The sequence below is a fragment of the Epinephelus fuscoguttatus genome, linkage group LG18, assembly GCF_011397635.1.
Source record: "Epinephelus fuscoguttatus linkage group LG18, E.fuscoguttatus.final_Chr_v1".
NCBI classification, from domain to species: Eukaryota; Metazoa; Chordata; class Actinopteri; order Perciformes; family Serranidae; genus Epinephelus; species Epinephelus fuscoguttatus.
This window is the reverse complement of record NC_064769.1, coordinates 15,764,157-15,776,010: the sequence shown is the minus strand read 5'-3', so window position 1 is coordinate 15,776,010 and position 11,854 is coordinate 15,764,157.

Genomic DNA, 11,854 nt, shown 5'->3' with positions numbered 1-11,854 from the left:
TGCCCCCCAACTTCATTCTCTGTGCCCCCTGTCAAAGCTTTCGCCCTCATCAGACCTACTTGTACTTGTATCTGCTTGTATCCAAAAAAATGCTCTCCAATGAATGATCACAAAAAATCAAGGTATTAAATCATAAGACTAATCAGGAGTGAACATTTTTTTCTTAATTTATTCATCCAATCTTGAGAGCTGCTTTAATTGAATATCGGTCAAACTGTGTGCAGAGCTGACATAGTGTAAAGAGTTTCACTTGTGATGCCTTACATGACATACTGTGCTGAAATTTGGGGAAATACATACAAAACGAACCTAGATCCAATAATTAAACTGCAGAAAAGGGCTATTAGGATAATAAATGGAGTTGGATACCGTGATTCTACAAATCAGCTTTTTATAAGATCACACACATTAAAATTTTTGGACATTGTATATTCAAAAACATTAGAAATTATGTTTCGAGTGGTAATTAAGACAATTCCCGTTTGTATTCAAAAAATGTTTAAGCTAAGGCATGTGGTTTATAACTTAAAGGGGTTGCTAATGTTTGAAACTCAAAAAGTCAGAACTAATCTAAAGTACAGATGTGTGTCAGTTTTGGGTGTAAAATTATGGAATGGACTGAACGATGAAACAAAAATGTGTAATTCTATGTCAGTCTTCAAGAAGACTTTAAAATTTAATATTATCAAAAGTTACAATGAAATTTGATGATTTGAAGTCATTTTGATGATTTGAATTCAATTTTTCTGTTTAAGTTAGCATGTGTTTTGTAATGATGTATTAGTACTGATGTTTTATTGTGAATTATTCAGTTAATCCTCTGATGGTATAGGATAGGCAAAAATAAGCCTTGGGGCTTCAGCCTACTCCTTTTTCGGTTGCTATCTGATAAATTCCTTTGTAAAAACATGATTTTATTTTTGTTGTTAAACCGAAATAAAGCATTCATTCATTCATTCATATATGGCTGTCAATTCTCAGTTTTATAGTCACACCAAATTTCTGTAATTGTAAGGCTGTTTAGGGACCCCCACTATGCAGAACCCCTCTCCGAGAAGATAGCAATGGATGCCCTAAGTCGTCTAGTTTAACATGGTACATGTGTCGTCACTGTAGCTTTAAAACTGAGCCCAACACAGCAGGTTTTATGTGCTAGAAATGACTCTGCCTCACTTCTCACCTTCTCACCTCCTCTGCCTGTCATACCTGCTGCTTCCCTTATAATTTTGTCAGACATTTGGCCCTTGCCTCTCTGCTCCTTTCATTCTCTTGTACTCTCCGTGCTTTGACTTCTCCTTTAGGAGGAGGATTTTTGGTGTGGCATTCTGACTTAGCTAACCAGGCTGCAATCCACCTCCCCTGTTTACATTTGTGCCATGTCAGATGGACCGCACCATTACCTGTAGGGGGATTGGAGTATGTCAAATGACATGTTGAAATGTATTTTAATTATAAAATTGCATTAATTTAGCATGTAAATACATATAACTTGTATAGTCAGTGACTTAACTCAGTAAATATATTGTTGTACTTGATCCCATTTAAGGGTCAACCATAGACCTTTTCATGGGCGTCCCTGGCCTTGTGCCAGGATCATCTGTACCCTGACGAGGTGGGCCTGGGAGAGATTTGTTTTTCTTTAACATTCAGTCTGCAAATACGAACACAGTGAGCCCCCTTTGATATAAATATTTTTTTTATATCTAAGTGATTTCTCCTTGTGTTTTTTGGTTGCATTATTGTCAGAAGAGTGCAATAATAGTGTGATTTTCACTTGAAATTTTCTCCTGGGTAGCATACCACGGAATGCTTTCACTTTCACTATGCACAGCTATGTTGCCACTTGCCAATATTCTGGTGCCCCCCCACGCCCCCATCCCCCCACCGGAAGCCTCATGACCCCCTCGGATTAGCACTGACACTGCTATTCAGCCTTCTGTCTCGTCAGACATTATGAAACTAAGCATGACCACTGAACTCACCCATGGACTGGCATTAAACCCGCAAAGGTGTTCGGGCTTATGGGAAATTTGTCAAAGGCTGCTTAAAACAAAAATATTAAATAATGATATTACATCATTTATTAAAAGATGCATCTTCCTTATTTAGACATATGGATTTACTATGGTTTTGAGTGAGCTTATGTTTCAGGTCTGGATAATTTGTGATACAGGTTTTTTTTTTACAAATATCAATGTGATTTTGAATGAGTTTTTATATTGTTTGTTTTCCTTTGGCTCTCGATGCAGTCAGATAATAAAAACAGGGGCAGACCAACAAACACAAAGGAAGACATTTTCCACCCTTTTAATCCTTTCATCGCTGTGTCGGTGGCAATGATGCACTGAGGTTAGGTCACCTGCTTTCCTGACCCTTAACCTTTCGACCCCTGACATCATGTCGCTGCGAACAGCGTGTGGAGGTATTTCTTTCTGGTGGCTCAGGCGGAGCTGGATCTGGCAGGTTAAAGGAAGAGTGGTATCCGAGCTGGGGTACTTTTGTACTTGCTGTATCATTAATGGGGCGCCGATAAAGATACGCAGATCTCCTGGCGCTTTGCTACAGATTAGGAGACAGGCTTAGAAAACTGATGCGTTTATCTTGTGTTTTCTATCTAGGCCACGTTTTGGTTCAAATCACATGTAGGTCTGGCTTTTTTAAAATTGATGACAGTAATTGATACATGACGTTGAGAGACAACAGTTATACATGTTGTTAGAAAAAAGTAAAGTGAGATTGTTTTATATAAGAGATGATCGAGATATCACACACAAAATATCAGATTTCTGTCTGAGTCTGGTTTGAAAAAATCTAACACAAACACACTGCTCAGATGTCAGATCTCATACACTCGTATTTTACCACTGTGCAGTAATTTGCAGCATAAATCTTCCTGCATTAAAAATGTACTCTTGAGCTGGTCAAGAGGGTTGACGGGGCAGTGCAGTCTCGGCGTAAATCAGGATAAGTGATCGGATAGATTTTTCTGTGTTAATGTAACGTAGCCCCGGCGTGCACAATAACTCAGACGAAGGGAGGGAGCGCGAGTGTGTCCAGCGTCCAGCCCTCTATTTGCCAAACCAATGTGGGTGGGTCATCAAATCGACAATGTGATTGACCCATCAATTGACCCCTGCTGACCTCTCAGGCCAATCAGGCTAATGGCGGCTAGTGGTTCGAGCTTTACCTCACTGGTATCCTTTCACTTGCGCTCCTTATTTGTGTGTCCAAACACACAAACACGGACTGACATCCAGTCCTATCTCACACCCTGGGTTTCTAACCCATCTCAGTTTTAACTGCCTGTATTGGCACGCCCTTCACTGAGGGACTCTCGTTAGCATTGACCTTTCTCTCTCTGCACGCTTGTTAAAATCAACAGGCCTTTGATCCGTTCACTTTACGATACAATAACACGAAGAACTGCCTGTTTTGGAGTCACAAATAACTTTGTGCAAAATTTGACATTTGGGAGCACTCGTTCATATTAATCATGAAAACACTGAATCAACATATTCCATCAAAACTGCTCCATGTGGATCAATATGTTTCTGCAGGCTGAATCTCCATAAATCAATTATATAGTAAAACTCTCTAGATGGGAAGTGGCAGTGGGCTATATTGATCAGATCTAGTATGCGCTAACTGTATCATGTTTCCACTTATTTGATGTAATGGTAGTCTATGGATCTTTAATTGACAAGTGTTTACATCAGAGGTGTCGTTCCAGACACTGTGGGGTGGACAGGCCAAACTTAAGTGGGATAACAAGAAGCTGACAGTTCAGAAACCAAACCCTCATAGAGAGCCTTTACCAAGATTTTAAGTGTTTATTGTTGCACGTAGACATGCAAATATCACGGCATCACATATGATGGTGCAGTAGGTGAGATGTGCTGAACAGAGGAGCGAATGTGATGAAATTGCTGCGTTTCTGGAGAGTTGAAACATGTCCCGATGTAGCTGGCATATGGGATTTTACATAGAAAACATCTGCACAGGTGTTTTGCCTGAAAAGTCAAATTACTTGCATTCCATATAGGGGCAAATGCTGCTGTTGCTGAGCCAGCTAAAGTTAGTTTACATGTTAATTAAATAGCCTGAAAAGGTCAAAAGACGTTGGTCTGACGAGAAAGCTGTTCTGTTTACTACAAACGTTCATTCAAGTGTACAGGAGTTTTGACCTCTTCGTTTTTCCCATCTCAACATACATTTAAAGTAGGTGAAGTGATTCTGCAAATCCCTACACTGCCACATTTCAAGCAGAAGCAAACAGTAACAAAAGGGTTAACCTCTTCTTCAGAGTCTTTGAATCAAAATGGTTCACACAGGTGCCATATTTTTCATCTGAAATTTGCCAAAAGGCAGCGAGCAGTGGAGCAATGGAGGTTACACGCAGGTATATGGGGTATACCCACCTCTCCTTTTGGCCACCAACAGTATACCTATCTATCATCCAAAAAGCCATTGGAATAGAGTAAACCTACTTCCTCCGCTGTAACCTATCCCTCTGCAGAAAGCTATGAGTTTGCATGAACAGTAAACATTGTGCCAGCCTTTAGCGCTCTGCTAGAAGAGCAAAGACAAAGGATCCTTAAACAGTTGGAATAGGTGCATTGGTTGCTATGTGTTCCATAGATGTGATGGACAGTGGTCCAGCTGTTTCTGGCCTAACATTGGATGCCATTTACGTTACATTTACACAGCATCACCTTGGTGGGACACTTGCCAAGCTGCAGACCACTGCAGACCATGGTTCAAGACGAACAAAACCGGTCATGATTTGATGAGTTATTGCTGTGTTTCCAGCAGTTTTTTACGCACCAAACGTAGGCGTTTTTTAGGCACTAAATGTGGATGTTCTTTGGGGACCTGTCCCCTTTCCTGCAGCTTTTCAGCCCTCAAACATGGATGGGTTTTAGAGTCCCATGGCTGTGTTTCCTGCAGCTTTTCAGCCCCCAAACGTGGATGGTTTTTAGCATCCTGCGAAAGTGTTTCCCGCATCTTTCCAGCCCCCAAACATGTGTGTTTTAAGCGACCCACGCTATTCTTCCAGTAGGGATAGTAGCACGAAAAGCAGCTGTTGTTTTTTACAGAGACATTGCTGTTTTTCCTGCCATGACTGTGCCATGAAAAGTGGAAATATCAAGCTGAAACGTGAGCCATTTTCTGACCCAAAGTTGATAGAGTTTCCTAAAAAAAATGGGTGGGTTGTCATATCCCATGGCTGTGTTTCCTGCAGCTTTTCAGCCCCTATACGTGGATCGATATTCAGGTCTTGCTGCAGCTTTTTTTCTGAACAAAAGTTGATAGTTTTCTTAAAAAAAAAGAAAAGAAAAAGAAATTCTGGTTATGCTCTCACTGCACTTGGGACTATCATGATTTATGTTAAACTACAAACCTTGCAGAATACTTCAGAAAAGCCTCCGGCATCACCTGCTTTTCACTTTACAGTCAGATTAAAGTTCACCCTGCCAGTTTTACAGTAACCTCGTCTCAGCCCTCTCTCTCTCCCTCCCTACAATATCAACTGAAATAAATTGCACATCTTTTCCAAACAGAGCAATTTCTCCGCCATCTGTTCACCGACGTAAATCAGGGCTTGTTGATGTAAACCTCCTCCTTCCTCAAACTCCCCCCAGTGAGGACTGAATCAGGCCTAATCCCCCCAGTCTCCCCTGCCCTCTAAATCATCCCTGCATATTAATGGCTCTGTGCAGATAGAAATAGGTCTGTATGCAAAATATGCAAAACATAAAACCCAGGCCTCGGTCTTATTGGGGCTCATGATGAGCAAGAAGAGGAACAGATTTTCCAACAGCTGTGTGTGTTGGCAAACTGGCAGTAAAGTGAAGTTAAAAAAAGAGAGTTAAAATATCCTGATACAAATGTATATCCCAAACTATTTAATGAGTCTTTTAATTCTCTTAGAGTAGCGGAGTTAAGTGTACAATCTTTAAACATATCTGACTTTAAATGTAGCCGTAAAAATTGTTTTATTATTTGTTGCAAATGCTTTTAACTTTTCTTTTTAAAAAAAAAAAAAAAAAAAAGTTGTAAGAATTACGTATTCCTTTGTGTGCCAATATGGCAGGCTGACAGAGAACACCCATTAAAAGATCTGGTGACGATCTTCATGATTTGTGACGTCTTGAAAATTCAAATGCAGCTTCACAGCCCTCTCATCCACGCATGCAGATGTTTCCACATCACTCGATAATCCAGCCTAGCCCCCTTATGCCAAGGATTAACACTAGCCGGGCCCAATCCAGCCGCATGTGGGGGACAAGAAAGAGAGACAAGACGGACCAAAAGGGAAAGATCTGTATCAATGTCTGTTTTATTTAATACTTTATGCTACATCTGCAGGCATTATTGAAATGAAAATGCATTTCCCCAAGGTGTAACTCCTCTAATAGTACTACAGAAACCCCTTCGGACCTTCGTGAACTTTTCAGCTTAACACATTTGGCTGGTTCAAAGTTGTTGAGGTTTGTGCAAAACAACCGGCGAAAACTTTGAGTCACAATAGTTCAAAGTAACATCTGGCCAGATGAATACTTGGGATCTATGCTGCAACAGGAGCAGGTTTTAATGACAACAGATGGCTTGACAGGATTATGAAACACACACACACACACACACACACACACACACACACAGATGCATGCACTTAACAGACACACATGCACAAGAGATGATGAGACCACAAGAAGAAACACTGAGGAAGATTGAGGGTGTCTGAATGAGCTTGAGGCTACTTCCTTAATAATTCAACTTTATATAGCAAAGAAACTTGGACGCAACTGTGTGACCCGACTGCCTGCATCATGGTTTATTTTAATTAGTTTAATTGGGTACTTAATTTGCTCTCCGAGGCTTGGCATCCTCCGCACACCTAAATGTCCTGGAAGTGGATCAGAGTTAGGGCCTTTTCTCATCTTTCAGTTTTATCCATTTTGCTTTTCTTAAATACGTTTTTGACAAATAATTTGCTTCCTCAACAGAAAACATGCTCAGACACGTACATTTCATTCTTTAGAAACAAACAAAAGCAGGCAGAAATTCCTCTTACTACAACATAACTGACATATAAGCACATAAAAGCAGGCACAAGCATATTTTCTAATAAATGTGGCCAAAGTTTGGTCTGACAGGCCTAATGGATCTTTCTATAGGCGATCCATTGAGCTGCTTCATATCGCGGCAGAGCCCGAACATGGCTTTGATTAAACTTTCACTAATTAAAGTCTTCCTCATCTTATTAGCCCGACTAATTGATTTAATTTGTCTTAGCTCAACTATTGGCTGTGACCTCTACTTAGTTAATGAATTAATTGATTTAGCCCAAGTGTATTTGGAGCAGTCAAAGAGGATTTTGACATGTTGCCCCTTTAATCTTGCTTACTCTAGACACTCTTTGGGTCATGATGGCAATGTATTGGCAAAGGTTTCAGGGGGGCGGAGGGTGGATTGCAATTGCCACTACACAAGGCTACGGGTTCAGAGTGGATTCGGCCTTCTGCAGTTTGTCAGTGAATGAAGAAGTAGCCTTGGCAATGACATTTTAAAAGCACCATTCTTCAGTTGCTTTCAAACTCGAAAAGAAACTTAAACCTGCTCAGGAGCCGCTCCCCCCTCCCTGACCAGCCTCCAACTTTCGGGAAGATGAAGCAATACTCCAAGGGTCTTCGTGTTTTGGAAGAGAAAAATATGACTCAATAATATTGCCATAATGCATGATTAGAACCAGTATACATCCTTTACAAGGGCACTTGGATGCCTAAATCACAAGCATCCACTTTATTGACATCGTTTTTCTTGATAATGGTACGAGACAGAGGAGCCTCCTCAGCTTGGATGCAGTTATTAACCAGATGTAGGGGAAAGGCAACATCGAAACTTGGCACTACTTTAGAGGCATTCGCAGCTGTAATGGTGCTGCATGTGTCCATTTATCAAAGACGGCAGTAATGTAGGAGCTGGATTTTGTTCAAATACGCCTATATAAGGAGGAAGAAAGATATCCTGGTGCCATGTCCTTGAATGTGCTGTTCCTCATGAGCAGTGAATTTGAAAGCAGTCTGCGTGAAACCTGAACAAACAGCGCCCTCCAGTGGTAGGAAAATCAAAATGTTTTCTCTGGTGTGCTCAATTCCCAGGCCAACATCCAAATGCTTCTCTAGAATACATGATAATGCACTGGAATGTTTTAGACAATAGAAAACAATATAAAAACGGTAAAAAAAAAAAAAAAAAAGAAAAAAGAAAAAAAAAAGGCTGACATTGATAGATATGAATTTGAAAAACTTGTCTCAGCCTGTGGGCACAGCAGATTAAATCTGATCTCCCATTGTAAAACACCAACTTGGCATGACAGCTAAATTCAAGTGTTCCTCTGTTCTGTTTGATCACTGAGCCTTGTAAATAGGCCAACTCCTGTGATTTAGACTCATTAAAAAGAAACAGCTGATCTGTGTTGGACAACTGTAGGTCGTGTCCTCGTCAGGTTTGACAGGATTTTACAGAGTGTACGCTTCGACTTGCGCGCCGTGACAGTCAAAGTGTAACCAAATTAACTGCAACATTTCCTTTGACGTTTATTGGAACCCAATTTATGGAACTCACAAGGGAGGAGAAAATGAGGGAGACCCAGAAACAGCTGATGGCAAGGGCATAGGTTTCGTTTCAATACTGGGGACACACATATGAAACAGGGTTTGGGGGGCTCCCCCAGGAAATTTTGAGCATTGAATTGGTAATACTTGCTTTCTGCATCACTTTAAGGTGGAACTGTCTTTCATCTGGTCAATGTAGAAGTGCTACTTTTGTGTTTTTAATGGAGGATGGGGGACAAACTCATGTGTTGTAAATACTAAGGGGACATGTCCCCTGCATCCTCCTGAAATCTACGCCTGTTGCTGGAAGTTAAAAGACATAAAGGCATAGGAAATAAAGTACAGCTGGATGGCACTGGAGAAAGCAGCCCAGAGCAGTGAAGAAGAATTGTGGATGTCCTGTCCTCCACTAGGAGAGAGAGATTGTTAAGTCAAGTATCCTTCAATGTTTCCTCTGACCTAGAAGGTTTTTAAGATTTGCCTTCAACTGCTGAAATAGATCCATATTTGTATATTTGTAATACTCATGCTTGCTTATCAGTTGGCCAACATAAATGTGAACTTACATGGAAATCATCCTGATGCCTTGTCCTTTATCAACCTGAGTACTTTCCTACTGGGCCAACATTATTTATCCCTGAGAGAGAAATCTAGTTCTTCCCTTTCTGACAAGCAAGGATAACCCTCAAGGTATTTTTTTTCCCTAAATGACCACCATTAATCTTCCAACCAGAAAATAGTGCAAGCCATTATAAGAACACCTCTCTAGGGAGGTACGAAGGAAGATAGGCAGAAAAGTTTCTTGCCAAATAGAATCAACTCAGCTGGGACAAGAAGTGCAACAACCTGCACGGCAGGTTCTGGTCCCAAAGTGATCCAAAGAATCCAATTCAAAGCAAAGATAAGAAAAAAAAAATCCTGCTGGATGGAAGCGTCTGGACGAAGTTACTGCCAAATGGGTGTGATAATAATTTGCAGGATATGGGAGTATTTTGTGAGTTTAAAATTACAGGGTTGAGCTGTATCTACTTTGTGAGAAATTGAGTTTCAAAAGTTTTTGGGGCGTCCAATTTAGTGAGTTATGTACCACACTGCAGTTCACAAACACTTGAGGAACTGATTTGTGATGTAAACTGTTGTTGGTGTGTGGTTGGATAGTATAAAGTTAACAAACAGCATGAATAAACTCTGATGAAATAACACATGGATGGATTTTATAGTTTGTTCTTTAAAATGAATACCATATAGTTAAGGCCATAGTTTATGTTCAAGCCTCCTTTGATAAATGTCCTTATGTAACATCTGTCTATTAATGTTGGAAATGAAGAGTCTTCTCACTTTGTTCTCTAAAGCAAGACTTGGTTTAAGGTTGTTTGTCACAGTAATGGCATTAATAAGCCAAAGTGCATACAAAGGCAATAAGATTACATGAGCAAATGAAAGGGAGCAGTGAATGCAGTGACATGTACTGGCCTGACCCTGAGCTTTAAAGACTCTATCAGAAAGCATTTATGGAGAACGCTGGAGAAAAATATGCCACTTAAGATGATCATGCAACATTTTTTCCGACAATACGCTCAATATAGAGGGCTGGTGGTGAGTGCAATGGCTCAAGGCTGCAAAGTTTTCTCTGGCCAACACACTTATATCATTGCTTTAGTGTTGACTGGGGTAACAGATGACACTTGAAGCACTACTTTTAATAAGAGTAGATAAGATATAATGAGCTGGTTATTGGTGAACCAGATCTCAATCTCCAGACCACTGTGGCGCCCTGAGGTGTGAGGTTATTAACTCTGTAAAAGATGTTTAGATAAGTTGTTGACACTGAGCGCTCTCTTGTGGTCAAAAAAAAAATACTCTCCATTCTAATAAATATTTTTAATTTGTAAGGCCAGAGCTGACTTCAGACTTTGGCTGCCACTCAAATTATTATGCTATGGATTTTATTACTAAACTCAATCATAATGTGAAAGCACAGTACATGGATTAATATATTCAGTCTCAGTGACAGCTTTATGTATGTTTGATTAAATATTATAAGGTTTGTTTCTCTAAGTTTGCATAATACACCTTTAAATTTACAGTAAAGTGATCCGGCACGCTATTAACTGTAATAAACTTTAAAAAAAAAAAAAAAAAAAAACACAATGTATTTATTAAGATTTATCATCACCTGCTGCCATCTGGCTTGCTGACAGATAGCTGGGATGTAATCATTCGGTCAGCCCATAAATCTGCTTGCTGAAGGTTATTTGATATACCAAGTGAGAGGCTTCACACACTTCTGTGTGGGTTGACACACTGTGCAACCTTGTATGAGGTTTATAGACACATGACTACAGTTGCACACATGACCTTTGCTGTCCGAGTCTTTCTAACATGGAAGGAAGAGGAAATGTCACCCAGCACTCAAGACACAAGAAGAAAGTAATGCAACAGCGTGGTTTTTTTTTTTTGTTCGTTTTTTTGTTTTGTTCTGTTTCTATATATGATCCTAGTAATTTTTTACATAGGAAATAATTTTTAATAATTTTTTGGTTCACCCAAAAATATAAACTTTCTTTTTTTCTTTGTTTAGCTTTTTTCTTCTTTTTATGAATGGGGGATACAAAAGAAGCAAGGGAATCTCATTTTGACAGGGGTTACCTCCCCTGTCAATATTTAGAACATGATAAGTGCCCCACCCACCCACAGAAATATGACAGTAGCAAAGGAATTTCATTTTGACAAAATAAAAGACATTTACACCGTATGTTGATGCAGAAAAGTCAAAAACTGGTGCCTAAAAATTCACCAAAATGTAGGAAGTTTTCCTGCAGTGGAAAAAAATAAAATAAATAAATGAAAAAAAATACTATTGGTTGTTTGTTTGAATTTTTTGGAGGGGCAGGGGTCACAGCAGATGACATCTTGCTTATCAAACATAAACTGATGCAGAAAAGTCAAAAATTGGTGCCTAAAAAATCACCAAAATGTAGGACATTTTCCTGCAACGCCCCCATTTAATGTGTCCCTTTTTTTTGGTCACACCAAAAAATATAAACAATTTTTTGGGTTTGTTTATTTGTTTTTTCATGCGTGGGAGGAATGCAGCAGGGGACGCCTTTCTTGTCCCCCTCCCCCTATAGAAATATGACGGTTGCAAAGAAATTTTATTTTGACAAATTTAAAGAGATCTAAACCATAAATTGATGCAGAAAAGACACAAATTAGCGCCCAAAAATTCACCATGC